General features: G+C 45.0%; 1 protein-coding gene and 1 pseudogene across 3 annotated transcripts in view; one reads left to right on the plus strand and one right to left on the minus strand.

Moving 5' to 3' along the window:
• CDC42 (cell division cycle 42) overlaps positions 1-17778 on the minus strand; it is a 41826-nt gene extending 24048 nt beyond the window's left edge. Inside the window, exon 1 of one of the 3 annotated variants that reach the window (XM_033227914.1) lies at positions 17640-17777. The gene's annotated coding sequence lies outside the window, so the exon portion shown is untranslated. Of the gene's footprint in view, positions 1-16945; positions 17070-17639 lie in introns of those variants that run through there. The other 2 variants (XM_033227915.1, XM_033227916.1) reach the window with 2 other exon arrangements.
• On the plus strand, positions 787-9820 carry LOC117093572 (annotated as a pseudogene).
• Positions 17779-18345: the final 567 nt, after the last annotated feature.

The raw sequence follows: 18345 nt of genomic DNA on the forward strand, positions 1-18345 counted from the left end.
GCCTGTAATCCCAACATTTTGGGAGGCCAAGGCAGGAGGATCACGTGAGCCCAGGAAGTCACCAGTTTGGGCAACATGGCAAAACCCCATCTCTACAAAAAATACAACAACAACAAAAAAAATAGTGGTGGCATGTGCCTGCAGTCCCAGCTACTGGGGAGGCTGAGGTGAGAGATCACCTGAGCTGGGAAGGTCAAGGCTACAGTGAGCTGTAGTCACACCACTGCACTCCAGCCTGGGTAACAGAGGAAGACCCTGTCTCAGCCAGGAGTGGTGGCTCACACCCATAATCCCAGCACTTTGGGAGGCTGAGGCGGGCGGATCACTTGAGGTCAGGCGTTCAATATCAACCTGGCCAACATGGTGAAACCTGGTCTCTACCAAAAATACAAAAATTTTCCAGGTGTGAAGGTGCTCACCTGTAGTCCCAGCTATCTGGGAGGGTGAGGCAGAATTGTTTGAACCCAGGAGGCAGAGGTTGCAGTGAGCCGTGATAGTGTCACTGCACTCCAGCCTGGGGACAGAGTGAGACTTCGTCTCAAAAAAAATAAAATAAAATGGAGATTACAATAAAATTTTTCCTCAAAATATTCAAGACTTGTAGATTTACTCGTTCATTCAACAAGCCTTTACTAAGCACCTACCATGTGCCAAGCTTTGTCCTATATGTAGGCATACCCCACAATTCGCATAATGAAGTTCACGCCCTCTTGGAGCAACAATTCCAGTGGGGTACACAGACAATAAACAAGCATCACAGTCCTTCAATAACACTATCAACTGACATCCTCACATGTAACTTTCTCATTCTAGTCTCTTAACTAAGAAACAGCAGGTGGCCAGAACACAGCACAAGCTGAAGCCAGCATGGCACCAGAGCACAAGATCAACTTCTCCAAGAACCTGCTGCACATGAAGTTCATGCAAAGAAGGTTGGACTCAGAAATTAAGAAATGACTAGAAGAGGAAGAAAATAAAATTAGTTAAGAGCACTGGTACTCAGATTTGCCAGAGCTTACTAAAAGTAAAGAATTTCCTAACAGAAGAGGAGCATCTCTTGTTATGTGAAGATCATTTCTATGGAAGGAATGTCAGTCATCAGATTTACTCCTGAGGTTGAGAAATTAATGCTTCAGATGAATACTAAGAACAAAGCAGATATTGAAGATGGAACAGTGGAATTTTATGTGTCAGATGAAGAAGAAATGGCTAGAAGAAATGGCTAGAAAATGAGACCTTCGTGGGGACAACAGGAAAAATGTTTGCCAAAAAGGGAGATCAAGCCAACGATGAAAACAATGAAAATGGAGATCTACAACCAATTAAAGCAAAGAAAATGTTCTTAAAGCCCCATGATCAAAATAGACACCTTAAGAGATGGCTCAGAGATGCCTTGAGAAAGTTAGCAGCATGTTTTGTAACTAGTCCTAATGGTGCCCTATAGTTATTAATACTGTAACGTTTATTTGTAAAGACATGTGTAATTTTAGAAACATGCTGTTTTTAAACCGGATGTGTAATGGATGTTATACATCCTCTGCTAAATGGTACTGAGTGAATTTTTAGCCCTTGATCTTCAAATATACAAGTTTCCTAAAGAATGGTTTTTTTTTTTTTTTTTTTTTTGAGACAAGGTCTCACTCTGTCACCTAGGCCAGAGTGGAGTGGCTCAATCATGGCTCACTGCAGCTTCAACCTTCCTGGGCTCAAGGGATCCTCCCATCTCAGCCAAATCTTGGGTGCCTGGCCTTACAACTTACCCTATTTTCAAGCTACCCTTCCACTACAAAACCCCTCCTTCTCTGAGACCTTTCCTAACTAGTCCAGGTATCAAAACTGCCCCAACCACCTGACTTCCTGCTATAAGAATGTCTGTGTCCCAAAATTCATAAGCTGACACCTGATCATCAGTGTGATGTTGTCAGAAGGTGAGACTGTTGGGAGGTGATTAGGTCAAGAGGGCAGAGTCCCCTCATCCCCAAATGGGATTAGGGGCCTTATGAGAGACCCCAGAGAGCTCCCCCACCCCTTGCACCATGCAAGAGGACACAGCAAAAAGGAACAAACTGGTCTGGGCGCAGTGGCTCAGACCTGTAATCCCAGCACTTCGAGAGGCCGAGGCGGGCGGATCATCTGAGGTCAGGAGTTCAAGACCAGCCTGGCCCACATGGTGAAACCCTGCCTCTACTAAAAATACAAAAATCAGCCCATGGCACATGCCTGTAACCCCAGCTACTCAGGAGGCTGAGGCAGGAGAATCGCTTGCTTGGGAGGTGGAGGTTGCAGTGAGCTGAGAGCACCACTGCACTCCAGCCTGGGCAACAGAGTGAGACTCTGTCCAAAAAAAAAAAAAAGAAAGAAAGAAAAAGAAAAAACCAACCATCTATGAACCACAAAGCAGGCCCTCACCAAACATCAAATATGCCAGCACCCCAATATCATCCTTCCCAGGATCCTGAACTGTGATAAGTTTCTGTCTACAAGCTACTCAGTCTATGGTATTGTTAAAGAAGCCTAAAAGGACTAAATAGAACCCACAGCAAGGCCCTTCTTAGCTCTCAAACGTTCTCACGCTCCGTTCCTCTGTACTCTCCATGCTCTATACACAGGTCTCTTTACCTCCCCAAATGTGCCAGGCTCTGTCCTGCCCTCAGATCTTTTTTGGCCCAATCTCTGCTCACCACAACCTCTGCCTCCCAGGTCCAAGCGATTTTCCAGCCTCAGCCTCCCAAGTAGCTGGGATTGTAAGGCATGTGCCACCATACCCGACTAATTTTGTATTTTTAGTAGAGACGGGATTTCTCCATGTTGGTCAAGCTCATCTCACACTCCCAACCTCAGGTGATCTGCCTGCCTTGGCCTCCCAAAGTGCTGGAATTACAGGTGTGAGCCACTGCACCCGGCCATGCCTTCAAGTCTTTATCAACAATACTCCTGCCCCTGCTCTTAAAGCTTTTGGCTTCTCACTCTCCAGATCTCGGCTCAAATCATCATCTCCTCCCAAAGTCCTCCCCTGACCACATTATCCAGGGCAATAGTGCCCTCCCTCCTTACACTCTTATCATATTACCTTATTTCCTTTATTGTAAGGTCATAATCTATAATTATCTCATTTATCTGTTATATGGCAGTAGAAACAGACTTTTAAAAATAAGGAAATCTCTGGCCGGGCGCGGTGGCTCAAGCCTGTAATCCCAGCACTTTGGGAGGCCGAGACGGGCGGATCACGAGGTCAGGAGATCGAGACCATCCTGGCTAACACGATGAAACCCCGTCTCTACTAAAATATACAAAAAATTAGCCGGGCGAGATGGCGGGCGCCTGTAGTCCCAGCTACTCGGGAGGCTGAGGCGAGAGAATGGCGTAAACCCGGGAGGCGGAGCTTGCAGTGAGCTGAGATCCGGCCACTGCACTCCAGCCTGGGCGACAGAGCGAGACTCCGTCTCAAAAAAAAAAAAAAAAAAAAAAAAAAAAAAAAAAAATAAGGAAATCTCCATAAAGGCAGTAACTGCTGTATGCCCACAAAATAGCTGAATACCGGACACACTGAATAAAAGAATCACAGAATAATTAACCATGTTATTTTTAGTCACATATGCTTAATGTTTATTCTAACAGATTATTATTATTTTTTTTTTTTTGGAGACAGGGTCTCACTGTTACCTAAGCTGTAGCACAGTGGTGCAATTTGTGCTTACTGCAACCTCTGCCTCCTACGCTCAAGTGATTCTTCCGCCTCAGCCTCCCAAGTAGCTGAGACTACAAGCATGCACCACCTCACCGCACCCAGCCCCTCTAACAGATTTTAAGCTCTCTGAGGGAATGACTAGGCTTATTCTTCTTTATTCCCCCTCCCAATGCAGCCAATACAATACTGAACAATGTATTAAAGGCAGGAAAAAATAAAATTCTTAAATGTCTTTTAAAACTTTGTTGACTAAAGTAGTAATACAAAAAAACGCCCAGGCACAGTGGCCTGTAATCCCAGCACTTTGGGAGGCCAAGGCAGGTCAATTATTTGAGGTCAGCAGTTCAAGACAAGCCTGGCCAACATGGTGAAATCACGTTTCTGCTAAAACTACAAAAAATTAGCCAGGCATGGTAGCACACACCTATAATCCCAGCTACTCGGGAGGCTAAGGCTTGAGAATCACTTGAACCCAAGAGGAGGTGGCAGTGAGTTGAGATCATGCCACTGCACTCCAGCCTGGTTGACAGAGACTCTGACAACAAAAAAAGAGAGATTTTTAAAGACAAGCAAATATGGGTTCCAATCTTAGCTCCATCTCAATGTGTACGATCCTGGCAAGTTACTTCACTTCTGTGCCTTAACTTTCTCGTCTACAAACTGACATCTAATTCACAAGACCACTACAGAGAAATGAGGTAATGTATATAAAGCAACTAATAACAGAGAGTAAATACCTAATATGGCACCTTATTCTTATGAAAAATTAAAACTTGCAGAAACAGCCCTAAAAAGATTAGAAGAGTTAAGTAAAAGCATCTAAATACTATGAATAAGAGGGAATTCAAAAAAAAAAAAAAAAAAGAAAAAGGAATAAAAGAATAAGAGGGAATTCAGAAAAATCCTTGTTTCTACTATACAGGGTTATTTGCTAATTTGATCAATCCTTTCAGAAATCCCTTCACTCCAATCTCAAAGAGCAATTTAATTTAATAAGTGTCACATTTGTAGCCAAGAGATTCAAAGTATCACAGAAAGGGCTGTAACCCACCTGGCCCTATTTTAAGAGACAAAATACCCTAATCACACAGCAAGTATTTCTCAAGTCTCTAACATGCCCAAGGAAGACTGTTACAGAGTTGCAGTAAAGAGGATACGCTTTCAATCAAGCAGCCCTAAAGCTCATATGACCATTCTTATGTGATTTTGGGCAAGCTACTTAAAACTCTTTAAGCCTTGCTTTTGTAAAATAGACAATAGTATCACCATCACAGGTTGTTAGTCACTCTGCAAAAAGCACTTAACACTCAACTATGAACTCTATCAATAATCCAAATATGCAGGCAATTTAGAATCTTCTCTACCACGCCTGTAATCCCAGAGTGCCTAGGTGGGTGGATCACCTGAGGTCAGGATTTCGAGACCAGCCTGACCAACATGGTGAAACCCCATCTCTACTAAAAATACAAAAATTAGCCAAGCATGGTGGCAAGTGCCTGTCATCCCAGCTACTCAAGAGGCTGAAGCCAGAGAATCCCTTGAACCTGGGAGGCAGAGCTTGCAGTAGGCCGAGCTTGTGCCACTGCACTCCAGCCTGGGCAACAGAGCGAAGACTCTCAAAATAAAAAAAGAAAAAAAAATCTTCTCTAGGCAACCTTCTATAGCAGTCTGTGTTCTAAACTCCATCAAAGTGAAAGTCAATCATACACCCCTGAAAACAAAATAAGAGCACTCACAAGGCCAGGCACAGTGGCTCACACCTGTGATCCCAGCACTTTGGGAGGCCGAGGCGGACAGATCACCTGAGGTCAGGAGTTCCAGACCAGCCTGGCCAACATGGCAAAACCCAACTCGACTAAAAATACAAAAATTAGCAGGCACGATGACACACACCTGTACTCCCAGCTACACAGGAGGCTGAAACAGGAGAACTGCTTGAACCCAGGAAGCAGAGGCTGTGGTGAGCCAAGATCACGTCATTATACTCCGGCTTGAGTGACAGAGCGAGATGCCGTCTCATAAAGTTTAAAAAAAAGAGCATTCACAGAATATCTGATTAGAAGGGAAGAAAGATTACAGTAAGATTTTCCCTCAAAATATTAGGAAAACATAAGGTGTTTTTTTTTTTTTTAAATGCCCTACACATATATTCCCACTTCAGGTAACTTATCCAAAAAGAAGAAAATACTTTATCAAGAAACAATGACATGCTATACCATCAAAACAGTTAATGTAACAAAAAAAAGAAAATTAAGTAGTAATACACCACAGGATGAAATGTTAAACATATTTAAAATGATTGTGAAGGCCTGGTGCAGTGGCTCACGCCTGTAATCCCAGCACTCTGGGAGGCCGAGGCAGGAAGATCATATGAGGTCAGGAGTTCGAGACCAGCCTGGTCAACATGGCAAAACCCCATCTCTATTAAAAATACAAAAATTAGCCAGTGTGGTGGTTCACACCTGTAATCCCAGCTACTTGGGAGGCTAAGGCACGAGAATCACTTGAACCCGGGAGGCGGAGGTTCCAGTGAGCCGTGATGGCATCACTGCATTCCAGTCTGGGTGACAAGAGCAAGACTCTGTCTCAAAAAAAAAAAAAAGCTGTGGAGGCTACCAACAAGGTAATACAATGTTATTAAAAGCACACAACTGTTAAACCCTTTTTTGTTCTAAAGGGGGAAAAAGCACAAAAGAAATTTAACAGTAGTTGTGCCGGTATGTGTGCAGTTAAACAAGATCCCAAGCACCTAACAGACCCTCTCTAATTAGGACACGTATTAGGACCTAAAACATCTGTTAAAATAGGATTTTGTTCTTCCAAGAACCAACTCTATTAACTTGTTACAAAAGTTATCAAAGTAAGATATCTAAATGCCTATTACAGCATTACCCTGGGTAAGAGAAATCTTGCTTTCAAAGGCCTTTAAAACATTTCAATAATTTACTAACTGCCTACTCTGTGCCAAATACTATGCTAGAAAGTTCATCATACATCATCTAGCATACTTTACTGGTTATAAGCAGAACAGACTAACAACTGTAGTAGTCTCAGATTGCTACAATTCTACACTATAAACTACAAGTGCCACAGATTTTCAGAGTAAACATGGGAGAGTACTCTAGAACAATGTGAGAATAAATCTCTATAGTTAGATGGGAGTATCAGGAGAAAAGGCACAACCAAGCATGCAAAGTGGAAGAAAGAAACAAAAAAAACTATGAGTCCAAGTCATATAGACTCTAAAAGCTAGGCAGAACAGTCACTTCTTCCATATCCATGAACAGCATTTTAGGAGTATCAATATTGTACCTGTATTCCAAGGTGGACTACCAAAGACAAACAGATAGCCAAGGAACTCAGCTAAGAAACTAGGGTAATCATCTAAGATTGAAATGGAGGATCTGTCCTGGGGTAGTAGCATAGAAATAGAGAATAGGTCATCAGATTGAAGGTAGAGGGTTTAAGCAGAAAGTTATAAAGAAGTTTTTTGGTTTGAAAAATTAGAGGATAGGTTTGTACCACAGACAAATGGACATGTTGGGAAAAAATCTTTTTTTTTTAAACAGAGCCACGGTCTCACTATGTTGACCAGGCTAGTCTCAAACTGCTGGCCTCAAGCAATCCTCCCACCTCGGCCTCCCAAAGTGCTGGGATTACAGGCATGAGCCACCACACCCAACCAGAAAAAAACTCTTAAGACCAGGCAACTTACGTTCTTACACATGCACCAAAAAAAAAGACAAATATTTTCAGAATCAGTACAGAGTAATTTGGTCATAAGTCTATAAGAATGAAATCATGCCAGCCTATTTCAGAAATCCTAAACAAGCATACATTTGCAACATAAAATAAGTCACTACATTACCTAAGCAGCAAACACTGACAAACTGAGAACCCTTCTTTTAAAAGTTATGAGGTGAGACGCCAACTACAAAACAATGATTATTTAGACTTTCTTTGCTCTAGCTGATGAGGCAGAAGTACCTACAATCAGATTCTCAGACAATTTGTCTTATAAACCACAAGTCATTTTTTAAATGGGTCAAACAGCGGGGCACGGAGGCTCATGCCTGTAATCCCAGCACTTTGGGAGGCCAAGGCAGGTGTTATCACTTGAGGCCAGGAGTTTGAGACCAGCCTGACCAACGTGGTAAAACCTCGTCTCTACTAAAAATACAAAAATTAGCTGGGTATGGTGGCACATGCCTATAGTCCCAGCTACTCAGGAGGCTGAGGCAGGAGAATCGCTTGAACCCAGGAGGCAGAGGTTGCAGTGAGCCAAGATCATGCCACTGCACTCCAGCCTGGGTGATAGAGTAAGAATCCGTTCTCAAAAAAAAAAAAAAAGGGTGTTCCATGGGGGTGATGGGGAGGATGAAACTCCATCAAACACGTTTAAGAAATATCAAATTAGGCCAGGCACAGTGGCTCACACCTGTAATCCCAGCAATCTGGGAGGCCGAAGTGGGCGGATCACTTGAGGTCAGGAGTTTGAGACCAGCCTGGCCAACATGGTAAAATCCCATCTCCACTAAAAATACAAAAATTTAGCCAGGCATGGTGGCAGGCACCTGTAATCCCAGCTACTCAGGAGGCTGAGGCAGGAGAATTGCTTGAACCCGGGAGGCAGAGGTTGCAGATCACGCCACTGCACTACAGCCTAGGCAACAGAGCAAGACTCCATCTCAAAAAAAAAAAAAGGAAACATCAAGTTAAAATGATTGACAGTCTAACTTCTCTAACCCTTTAAAATAAACTTATATACATTATGATTTCCACGATGAAGATACAATAAAGGGTTTTTTTTTTTTTTTTTCCTGAGATAGAGTTTTGCTCTTGTTGCCCAGACTGAAGTACAGTGGTGCCATCTTGACTCACTGCAACCTCCACCTCCCTTGGTTCAAGCTATTCTCCTGCCTCAGCCTCCCAAGTAGCTGGGATTACAGGCACCTGCCACCATACCCAGCTAATTTTTTGTATTTTTAGTAGAGACGGGTTTCATCATGTTGGCCAGGCTGGTCTCAAACTCCTGACTTCAGGTGATCCGCCTGCCTCGGCCTCCCAAAGTGTTGGGATTACAGGCGTGAGCCACTCTGCCCAGCTGGGTTTCTAATTTATCTGACACCCAAGCCCGAGGAAACATCTTTCAGATATTCTGAAACATACTAAGCCACACAGGCCTTACTCTAAAATTATCCCCTACCCTCATCTTTACTAGCTTATCAACTATTAGGATGATCTCTAACATTCCCTTTGCCCCTATGATGAATAGAGCAAATAAGCAGCACAAATAAAATAGTAAAATAAAAAAACACTGATATTCATAGAACTATTCTTTCAAGTCATCTGATAAACCAAACTTTACACACTTTAAAATCTAATCACTTATTTTAAAATCTCGTTAATCTTAAACCCTATAATAAAAATGTTTTTTTGGGAGGCCGAGACGGGCGGATCATGAGGTCAGGAGATAGAGACCATCCTGGCTAACACGGTGAAACCCCATCTCTACTAAAAAATACAAAAAACTAGCCGGGCGAGATGGCGGGCGCCTGTAGTCCCAGATACTCGGGAGGCTGAGGCAGGAGAATGGCGTAAACCCGGGAGGCGGAGCTTGCAGTGAGCTGAGATCCGGCCACTGCACTCCGGCCCGGGCAACAGAGCGAGACTCCGTCTCAAAAAAAAAAAAAAAAAATGTTTTTTAGGCAAGTAAGTAGCATGAATGTATTAATTCCATTTCAGAATTTATCTAAAACTGAGTTCTTCTACAATAGTATTCAGCTAATGAAACAAATACTAGTAAAGTTGTAATGAAAATCCCTGAAACCAGAGATGTGTTATTCAAGTAACATTATTCTTTAACTTCCCACTCCTCTTCATCTGCTTTCATACAGATTTAAAAACAAACTAAAAATATTAAATACTCCTAAACTGTCTTCCAGCAAAGCAAATGAATCATAGCTGAAATCTTGTTTATGTTTTCTTTACTAAATTTATCCTCTTTTCTCATACTCCTTAACACTAATTAACACAATATTCGTTTACTCCACCTCCATCCCCCTCTGGTTTCATAATCTGTTCCTCATTCGATCTGTTTTCAGACACCTCTTCTCCTTCTACAAGGAGTAACGAATTGCGATAATCTTTTTTTTTTTTTTTTTTTTTAATTTTTTGAGACAGAATCTCAGCTGTCGCCCAGACTGGAGAACAGTGGTGCATCTCCGCTCACTGCAGCCTCTGCCTTCTGGGCTCAAGCGCTTCTCGTGCCTCAGCCTCCTGAGTAGCTGGGATTACAAGCGCATGCCACCATGGCTAATTTTTGTACTTTTAGTAAAGACGGGGTTTCACCATGTTGGCCAGGTTGGTCTTGAACTCCAGACCTCAGGTGATCCACCCAAAGTGCTGGGATTACAAGCATGAGTCACCGCACCCAGTGTACTGATAATCTTTTAACTGAAAAGGATGTAGACTGTTTCAAATGGCCACTTAAGACACAGAGAATGGACACAGGTAATAAACACAGGTGTTCCTGAGACACTGATCCCCCAGCTCCCAGGGACAGTCCTGGTTAATTTCTCCTACACCAAATAGTTAAAGAAGGAAAAAGGAAACATCAAAAAATTAATTCAATCTGGTCCTTGAAAAGTAACAACAGGCCAGGCGCGGTGGCTCAAGCCTGTAATCCCAGCACTTTGGGAGGCCGAGACAGGCGGATCACGAGGTCAGGAGATCGAAACCATCCTGGCTAACACAGTGAAACCCCGTCTCTACTAAAAAATACAAAAAATGTATAGCCGGACGAGGTGGCGGGCGCCTGTAGTCCCAGCTACTCGGGAGGCTGAGGCAGGAGAATGGCATGAAACCGGGAGACTGAGTTTGCAGTGAGCCGAGATCCGGCCACTGCACTCCAGCCTGGGCGACAGAGCGAGACTCCGCCTCAAAAAAAAAAAAAAAAGAAAAAGAAAAGTAACAACACGCTGGGAGCGGTGGCTCACGTCTGTAATCCCAGCACTTTGGGAGGCCAAGGCAGGCGGATCACCTGAGGTCAGGAGTTCAAGATCATCCAGTCCAACATAGTGAAACCCCGTCTCTACTAAAAATACAAACATTAGCCAGGCATGGTGGTGTGCGCCTGTAATCCCAGCTACTTGGGAGGCTGAGGCAAGAGAATCGCTTGAACCTGGGAGGCGAGGCTGCGGTGAGCAGAGACCCACCACCGCACTCCAGCCTGGGCAACAGAGCAATTTTTAGACTGTCTCAAATAAAAAAGAACAGAAAAATAGCAATAATGGGTAGCTGAAAAAGATGATTTTGGTTCTTAACGTTTTCCCTTGAAATTGGAAATATGATGTCAGCGAAGAAAGCAGAAAACATTTTTACATTCAACAAGCTAAATGCCAAGTCTGTATTTCACCTAAATTTTCATATGAATTATCCTAATCATATGCTTAGACCACTCCTCTTCACAACAATTAGTTTTCAATAAAATGTCGCTTAAGTTCAAATGTGTAATTAAGGCCTGGTGCTGTGGTGGCATATGCCCATAATCCCAACTACTAGGGAGGCTGAGGCAGGAGAATCACTTGAACCTGGGAGGCAGAGGTTGCGATGAACCGAGATCATGCCACTGCACTCCAGCCTCGGCAACAAGAGCAAAATTCTGTCTCAAAAAAAAAAAAAAAAACTAAGGCCCGGTGCAGTGGCTCACAACTGTAATCCCACAGCTCTGGGAGGCCAAAGTGGGAGGTCACTTGAAGCCAGGCGTTCAAGAACAACCTGGGCAACATAAGAAGTCCCCATCTCCACACAAAAAAAAATATTTACAATTACCCAAGTGTGGTGGTGTGTGCCTGTAATCCCAGCTACTTGGGAGGCTGAGGTTGGACGATCCTTTGAGCCCAGGAGTTCAAGGCTACAGTGAGCTAAATCATACCACTGACTGCAGCCTGGGTGACAGAGCAAGACTCTATCTCTAAAAAATAAATTAAATTAGAAAATACATAATTCAGCCTGGTACGGTGGCTCACGCCTGTAATCCCAGACTGAGGTCGAGGTGGGACCTGAGTTCGGGAGTTCGAGACCAGCCTGACCAGCATGGAGAAACCCCATTTCTACTAAAAATACAAGATCAGCCAGGCATGCTGGCACATGCCTGTAATCCCAGCTACTCGGGAGGCTGAGGCAGGAGAATCACTTGAACCCGGGAGGCAGAAGCTGCGGTGAGCGGGGATCGCACCACTGCACTCCAACCTGGGCAACAAGGGCAAAACTCCATCTCAAAAAAAAAAAAAAAAAAACTTCAAACAACGTATTAGTTCCTGATAATGAGCAGACATGAGGCAAATCTACATAGTAGGCAGGAAACTACAATTCCTTTAAAAACTAAATAGGCTTCAGATTCATTTTCAGATTATGATCCTTGCAATAAATTCTGGTACACTGCCTAAAATAAACCAGGTTATGCTTCCACAGGAAAATAAAATGAAATAAAGCATTCACATTGTTTCTGAAATTGAGACATCACTCTAGCAGTCCTGAAGAGGGTGCTTCAAGCCTTAATACACACATAAAAATCATGTGGGGATCTTACCAAAATATGATTCTGAGTCAGTAAGACTGGGAAGAATCCTGATAGTTCAAATGAGCTCCCAGGTGATGCTTATGCTGCTGGGTCCATGGACTATGCTGCATACCTGAGGCCTTACACCCTTGCTTCTATGACAATGGTAAAGATAATGGATAAAAATGTAAAGGAGGCCGGGTGCAGTGACTCACGCCTGTAATTCCAGCAGTTTGGGAGGCCGAGGCAGGCAGATCATCTGAGGTCAGGAGTTCAAGACCAGCCTGACTAAAATGGTGAAACCCCCACCTCTACTAAAAATACAAAAATTACCCGGGCGTGGAGGCGGACACCTGTAATCCCAGCTACTCAGGAGGCTGAGGCAGGAGAATCGCTTGAACCCACGAGGTAGAGGTTACAGTCAGCCAAGATCATGCCACTGCACTCCAGCCCAAGTGACAGAGCAAGACTCTGTCTCAAAAAAAAAAAAAAAAAAAAAAAAGGAAAGCAATGTCCACTTCATTTAGAAATGTTTTGGGGCCAGATGTGGTGGCTGTAATCCCAGCACTTTGGGAGGCCGAGGAGGGCAGATGACCTGATGTCAGGAGTTCGAGACCAGCCTGACCAACATGGACAAACCCCATCTCTACTATAAAAATACAAAATTAGCCGGGTGTGGCGACACATGCCTGCAAACTCAGGAGGCTGAGGGAGAATCGCTTGAACCTGGGAGGCGGAGGTTGCGGTGAGCTGAGATCGCGCCATTGCACTCCAGTCTGGGCAACAAGAGCAAAACTCCGTGTCAAGAGAGAAAAAAGAAATGTTTTTGGATTCATCAGATTAGTCCGGGAGAAGGATGGTTATTAAAATGTTTATGTTTGAGGGAAACACAGCTTCTCAAAGATGGCGGGGAAGGGTCCTCAGAGTTGTGCCAAGAGCAAAAATCTATATGGTACTCATTATGTGCCAGTGAATAGTCCTCAACACTTCACATACATGAACTAATTCAATCTTCCTAACACTGCAGCACTGTGAGGTAAGCATTATTGCTACCCCTATTTTAGAGGAAGTAAACCTGAGTCACAAAGACGTTACTAAGACTGCACATAGCTAATAAGTGGCAGAACCAGGATATGAACCCAGGCAGTCTGGTTCCAGAGTCTATGCTTTTAATCACTATAGTAGCAATATATCAATCAAGAACACACAGAATAATTGAAATGGCAAATGGCAATGACTTAATTTTACAGAAAAGGATGCAAGGTTAAAGGGTAAAGCGTTACAGAACAACAGTAAGTAACAGAGCCTAAATCAGAGTTTCTCTTCAGGTGACAGAGCACCAATGCTTAGTGAATACCATGACTTAACAATATAGTTTTCTGCTCTATTAGAAACTGTTCTGGACTTTAGTATAATGGCCACTGCCAAATCTTTGATTTAAAAAGTATTTTTCTAAAATTGCAAGGAGGGACACCATACTGGTGGCAGAAAGCCTGGTTTCACCTCATGGAGTAAGCAGTTTGAGATCAATGTCCCAGAAGAGTTTTGACATTCAGGACTTAAAATAGCAGCAGCAGCAGAGGTAGCTGAAATGGCAAGTAATGAAAACTGCTTTAGTAAAAATATTTTGGACTGAAGGGATGAGAAACTAAAAGTAGAAACTAGTAAGACACAAAGCATAACATGACAAGGAATCGGATACAGTAGTGAACAAGTGGCAAAAGTTATTTCCAAACAAAGAAATAAAGGAAGATCAGGAAACAAACATTAAGTGAATAATTTTTAGGCGAGTAAGGGAACTCGTCATCACAGATTTTCTAAGTGACAGTAAGTTGTCCAGACAGTGAAGCTGCAGAAGATACTGAACTAAACAGATGGAAAAAGTCAAGCAAAAGTAGATTAGTAATCACTACTTCAATGAGCCCAAATAAAGATATGGGCTGACCAAGCACAAAAGTTGTCTCAAGAAACACAGCACAAAGACCCATGGAATATTAGGGAAAACGTTAACCCTCAGACATCATCAAATTCATTCACTTGAAAAATATTTCTTAAAACCTACTATTTGTATGGCAGTATTCTAGGCATTAGCAATGGGGTGACCATGTCAGGCCAAAGCCCTGCCCTCACAGAACTTACAATCTAATGATGAAATTTATGTGGAAGAGAACACTGAAAAAGGCATTACCATAAAATTCCCAAATGAAGCATTTTAATATAGAGGAATATGTTTATGGAAGATATGTTAACACAATATTTAACCCTCTCTCCCCTTCAAAGGAAGCCCTGTAGCCTAAGGTGCTCATTAAGTGTTTCTCATCCTCTCAAAAAAAAAAAAAAACAAACAAACTCTAAAACAATAGAGAAGTGCGTTTAAAATACATCTATAAATAAAAGCACAACTTGTCTTTTACTTCCAAGAAAGTCTGACAGCGGCACAGCAGCTCATGCCTACCTCCCAGCACTTTCAGAGGCCAACGGGAGCAGACAGCTTGAGTTCAGACATTCCAGATCAGCCTGGACAATATGACGAAACCCCATGTCTACGAAAGATACAAAAATCAGCCGCGTCTGGTTGCATGCAGCGGTAGTCCCAGCTACTGCAGAGGCTGAGGTGGGAGGATCAGTTGAGCCTGGAAGGCCGAGGCTGCAGTGAGCAGTGATCACACCACTGCACTCCAGACTGGGTGACAGGGTAAAACCCTGTCTCAAAAAAAAAAAAAATTTTTTTTTTTTATTTAAGTCCCCATACTACTCTAGGCTATAACATCTGCCTTAGAGTCCCAAAAAATTAAGCTTAGTAAGAAGAGGTGTTGGTTGTAACATGAAAACATTTTAAGAGTAAACAAAGGATGTGATACCTTTCTGGTCTTGAAGAAATTACTGAAAACGAGCTCATTTAATACTTAGTAGATTACCAATCTCGTATCTCCATCTCAGTATAAACTATAAATTCAAACTACCGTTATTTTCTAAAAGGAAAGATACAAATTGATATTTAAAGTTATTAAATATAGAAAGCTCAAGAAAATAAGGCAGATGTGTTCCAATTTTATATGCCTAAAACATTACATCAAGGCTAACAAATGTATTTCAGAAGATCCAAGTTCCACACTTATCCAATGGTCTGTAATGTCTACACACTACAGAAAGCTGCCTTGAACCTACACTCCTTTTAAGTGTTTACCAATCTGTTCTCTATAGAAATGAGAAACAGCGGGAAAGCACTTGTTCGGACATGAATTATCTTTACAACAATGCATTACACAATTGGATCTCATTTGCTTTGCAGTGTTAACATTTTTCTTTTTTTTTTTTTTGAGACGGAGTCTCGCTCTGTCGCCCAAGCTGGAGTGCAGTGGCCGGATCTCAGCTCACTGCAAGCTCCGCCTCCCGGGTTCACGCCATTCTCCTGCCTCAGCCTCCCGAGTACCTGGGACTACAGGCGCCCACCACCACGCACGGCTAGTTTTTTGTACTTTTTAGTAGAGACGGGGTTTCACCGCGTTAGCCAGGATGGTCTCGATCTCCTGACCTTGTGATCCGCCTGCCTCAGCTTCCCAAAGTGCTGGGATTACAGGCTTGAGGCACCGCGCCCGGCCAACATTTTTCTATGTTACTATTGCAGTCGCGGAAGGATATAAAATTTAGGATGTAAACACTCTACGGCACAAAAATTGTGAGCTCTGCTTGACCCCAGGAGTTCGAGACCAGCCTGGGCAATATGGCGAAACCCTGTCTGTACAAAAAATACAAAAATTAGCCGGGCATGGGGGTACATGCCTGCAGTCGGGAGGCTGAGGTGGGAGGATCACTTGACCCCGGGAGGCGGAGGCTGTGGTGGGCCAAGATCGCGCCACTGCACTCCAGCCTGGGAGTGCAGTATCCATTATATTTAGTAATGTCTTTGAGACCCTGTCTCAAAAAAAATAAAAACTGTGATCTCAAAATGAAAATATTAAATTTTTGGCTTAAAGATCCAAGTCTCGTTTTTAATAACCAAACTAAAATGTCTAGCATAGATCTGGCATAAACTGATCCTCTTTTTAACACAACTTCGCCACAAAAAGTGCACCTGAATCAACTGACGGAGGTTCCCAGCATGCCGTAATTCATAAAAGAGAAGTCAAACAGTCTGGGAAAGTCATTTTGGACCGAAAAAGTGTTCCCACAAATAAACCCACTTCATTCTAGTATAGTCAAAGGGACCTCTATTTAAAGTTAATGCCCACGCAAGGGGCCGTGGACGGTGCTTACACTTTATTCCCTTAGACAAACTAAAGGTGGGATTTTAAACCTTCCTGGCTTTTAGGTGCACTGAAGGCGGTCATGAACACAAGTAACAAGGCTTCAAAACATCATCTGTGAATACGACGCGTTGGGAAGTAGGCAGGACAAGCCACTGGGTGACCAAGGCTGCAAAATGCTGTCTGAATTTGTTAAGTCCCTGACTTGCAGGAGTTAAGTCTCACTCCTTATACCGCGATGACGTAATCTTCCACACTGCATTTCTCTTGGACTTAAAGGGGAGGAAAAACAAACGAACAAAGAAAATTTCCCCCCGATAAGAGGAATTAACCAAGCAGCAGAACGACGGTTTCGGGAGGTGGTTAGGTAACTCCCCAAAAGGGAAGCTTCAGCTGAATCGGCAGGGAGCGGGATGGAGAAGCGGACGGAAATGCTAGGAACTCGACCTCCGCCGGGAAGAGCAGCCTGGAGCCCGGGGCTCGGGGCCACACGCGCCGGGAGGACGCGGCCGGCGCGGAGGGGAGCGCGGACAGGCACCGCCGCGGGCAGCCCGCGAGCTGCCCTCCCGCCGCCGCCCTGCCGCGGCCGCAACGCCGCTCCCCTCCCCCCGCGCCGCAAAATGTCCGCGACGGCGCCCGGCGAAGCAGGAAGTCCAGGCCGGAGCGCAGGACACAGAATGCAGCCTGTGAGCCCCGGGGACCGGCGCCCGGCCCGGCCCAGGCGCCTGCGAGTCGCTCTGAGGCCCCCGGCACCCAGGCGCCTGCCGCCCTTACGAGCCCGCGGGGCCGGGCTGGGGGGAAGGGAGCCCAGGCGCCCGGGATGGGTGTGACCCCTTCCTTCCGCCGTTGCCGGTGACAGCCCGGCGCCGCTCGCGCCCCGAGTCCCGGCCGCGCGCCCCTCCGCGGGCGGGCGCCCCCAGCCTCCCCGGCCGCGAACCCCGCCCCGGCTCCCCGAGAGAACGCGGACGCGCGCCCGCCCGAAGGACGCAGCGCGAGCCTGGCACTCCACCAGGACCGGTGCTCCCGAACCCCCCGAGATCCCGCAGATGGGGTGTCCCCGAGAACTGGGAGAGGATGGGGACGGCGGGGACCGGACAGCAGGGTGGCCGCTCCCGCAGGGAAGCTCAGGCCCCGTACTCACCTCAGCTTCTCCACCGGGGCGTTGGCAGCACTGCGCGGGGTCTCCTCGGCTCCCGGACAGGGGCACGCACCTGACGTCAGCGCGCAGGAGACGCACAGTTGGGTGCCCGCGGAAGTGGGAGGAACAGGGAAGGGGAAGAGGCTGGGGCGGGTCAAGGCGGTGCCTGGACTGCCCTGGCTCCGCCCCCCTGTCGCGCAGGCGCGGGCCAGAGCAGCTCGTGAGTTCGGGGCTACGCTCCGCATCTTTTCCCAATGGTTGTATTTGTAATAATACTGTGAACGGTAGTATGCAAAGCGCTTCCTCTACCAGTTCTTTGTTTGTTTGTTTGTTTGTTTGTTTTTCTGAGACAGAGTCTAGCTCTGCTGCCCAGGCTGGAGTGCAGCACACGATCACAGCTCACTGCAACCTCCATCTCTTGGGTTCAAGTGATCCTCCTGCCTCTGCCTCCCGAGTAGCTGGGATCACTGGCACCTACCACCACACCAGGCTAATTTTTGTATGTTTAGCTGACACAGGGTTTCGCCATTTTGCCCAGGCTGGTCTCAAACTCCTGACCTCAAGTAAGTGATCCACCTGCCTCGGCCTCCCAAAGTGCTAGGATTACCAGCGTGAACCACTACCAGTTCTTTTGATCCTTGCAGCCTTGTGAAGCAAGGTATTATCGTCCCATTTTGCAGAGAAGACGGAAGCTTCTCTGAAAGGGCTG

This window comes from Trachypithecus francoisi, unplaced genomic scaffold (assembly GCF_009764315.1).
Source record: "Trachypithecus francoisi isolate TF-2019V2 unplaced genomic scaffold, Tfra_2.0 Lachesis_group12, whole genome shotgun sequence".
Lineage (NCBI taxonomy): Eukaryota > Metazoa > Chordata > Mammalia > Primates > Cercopithecidae > Trachypithecus > Trachypithecus francoisi.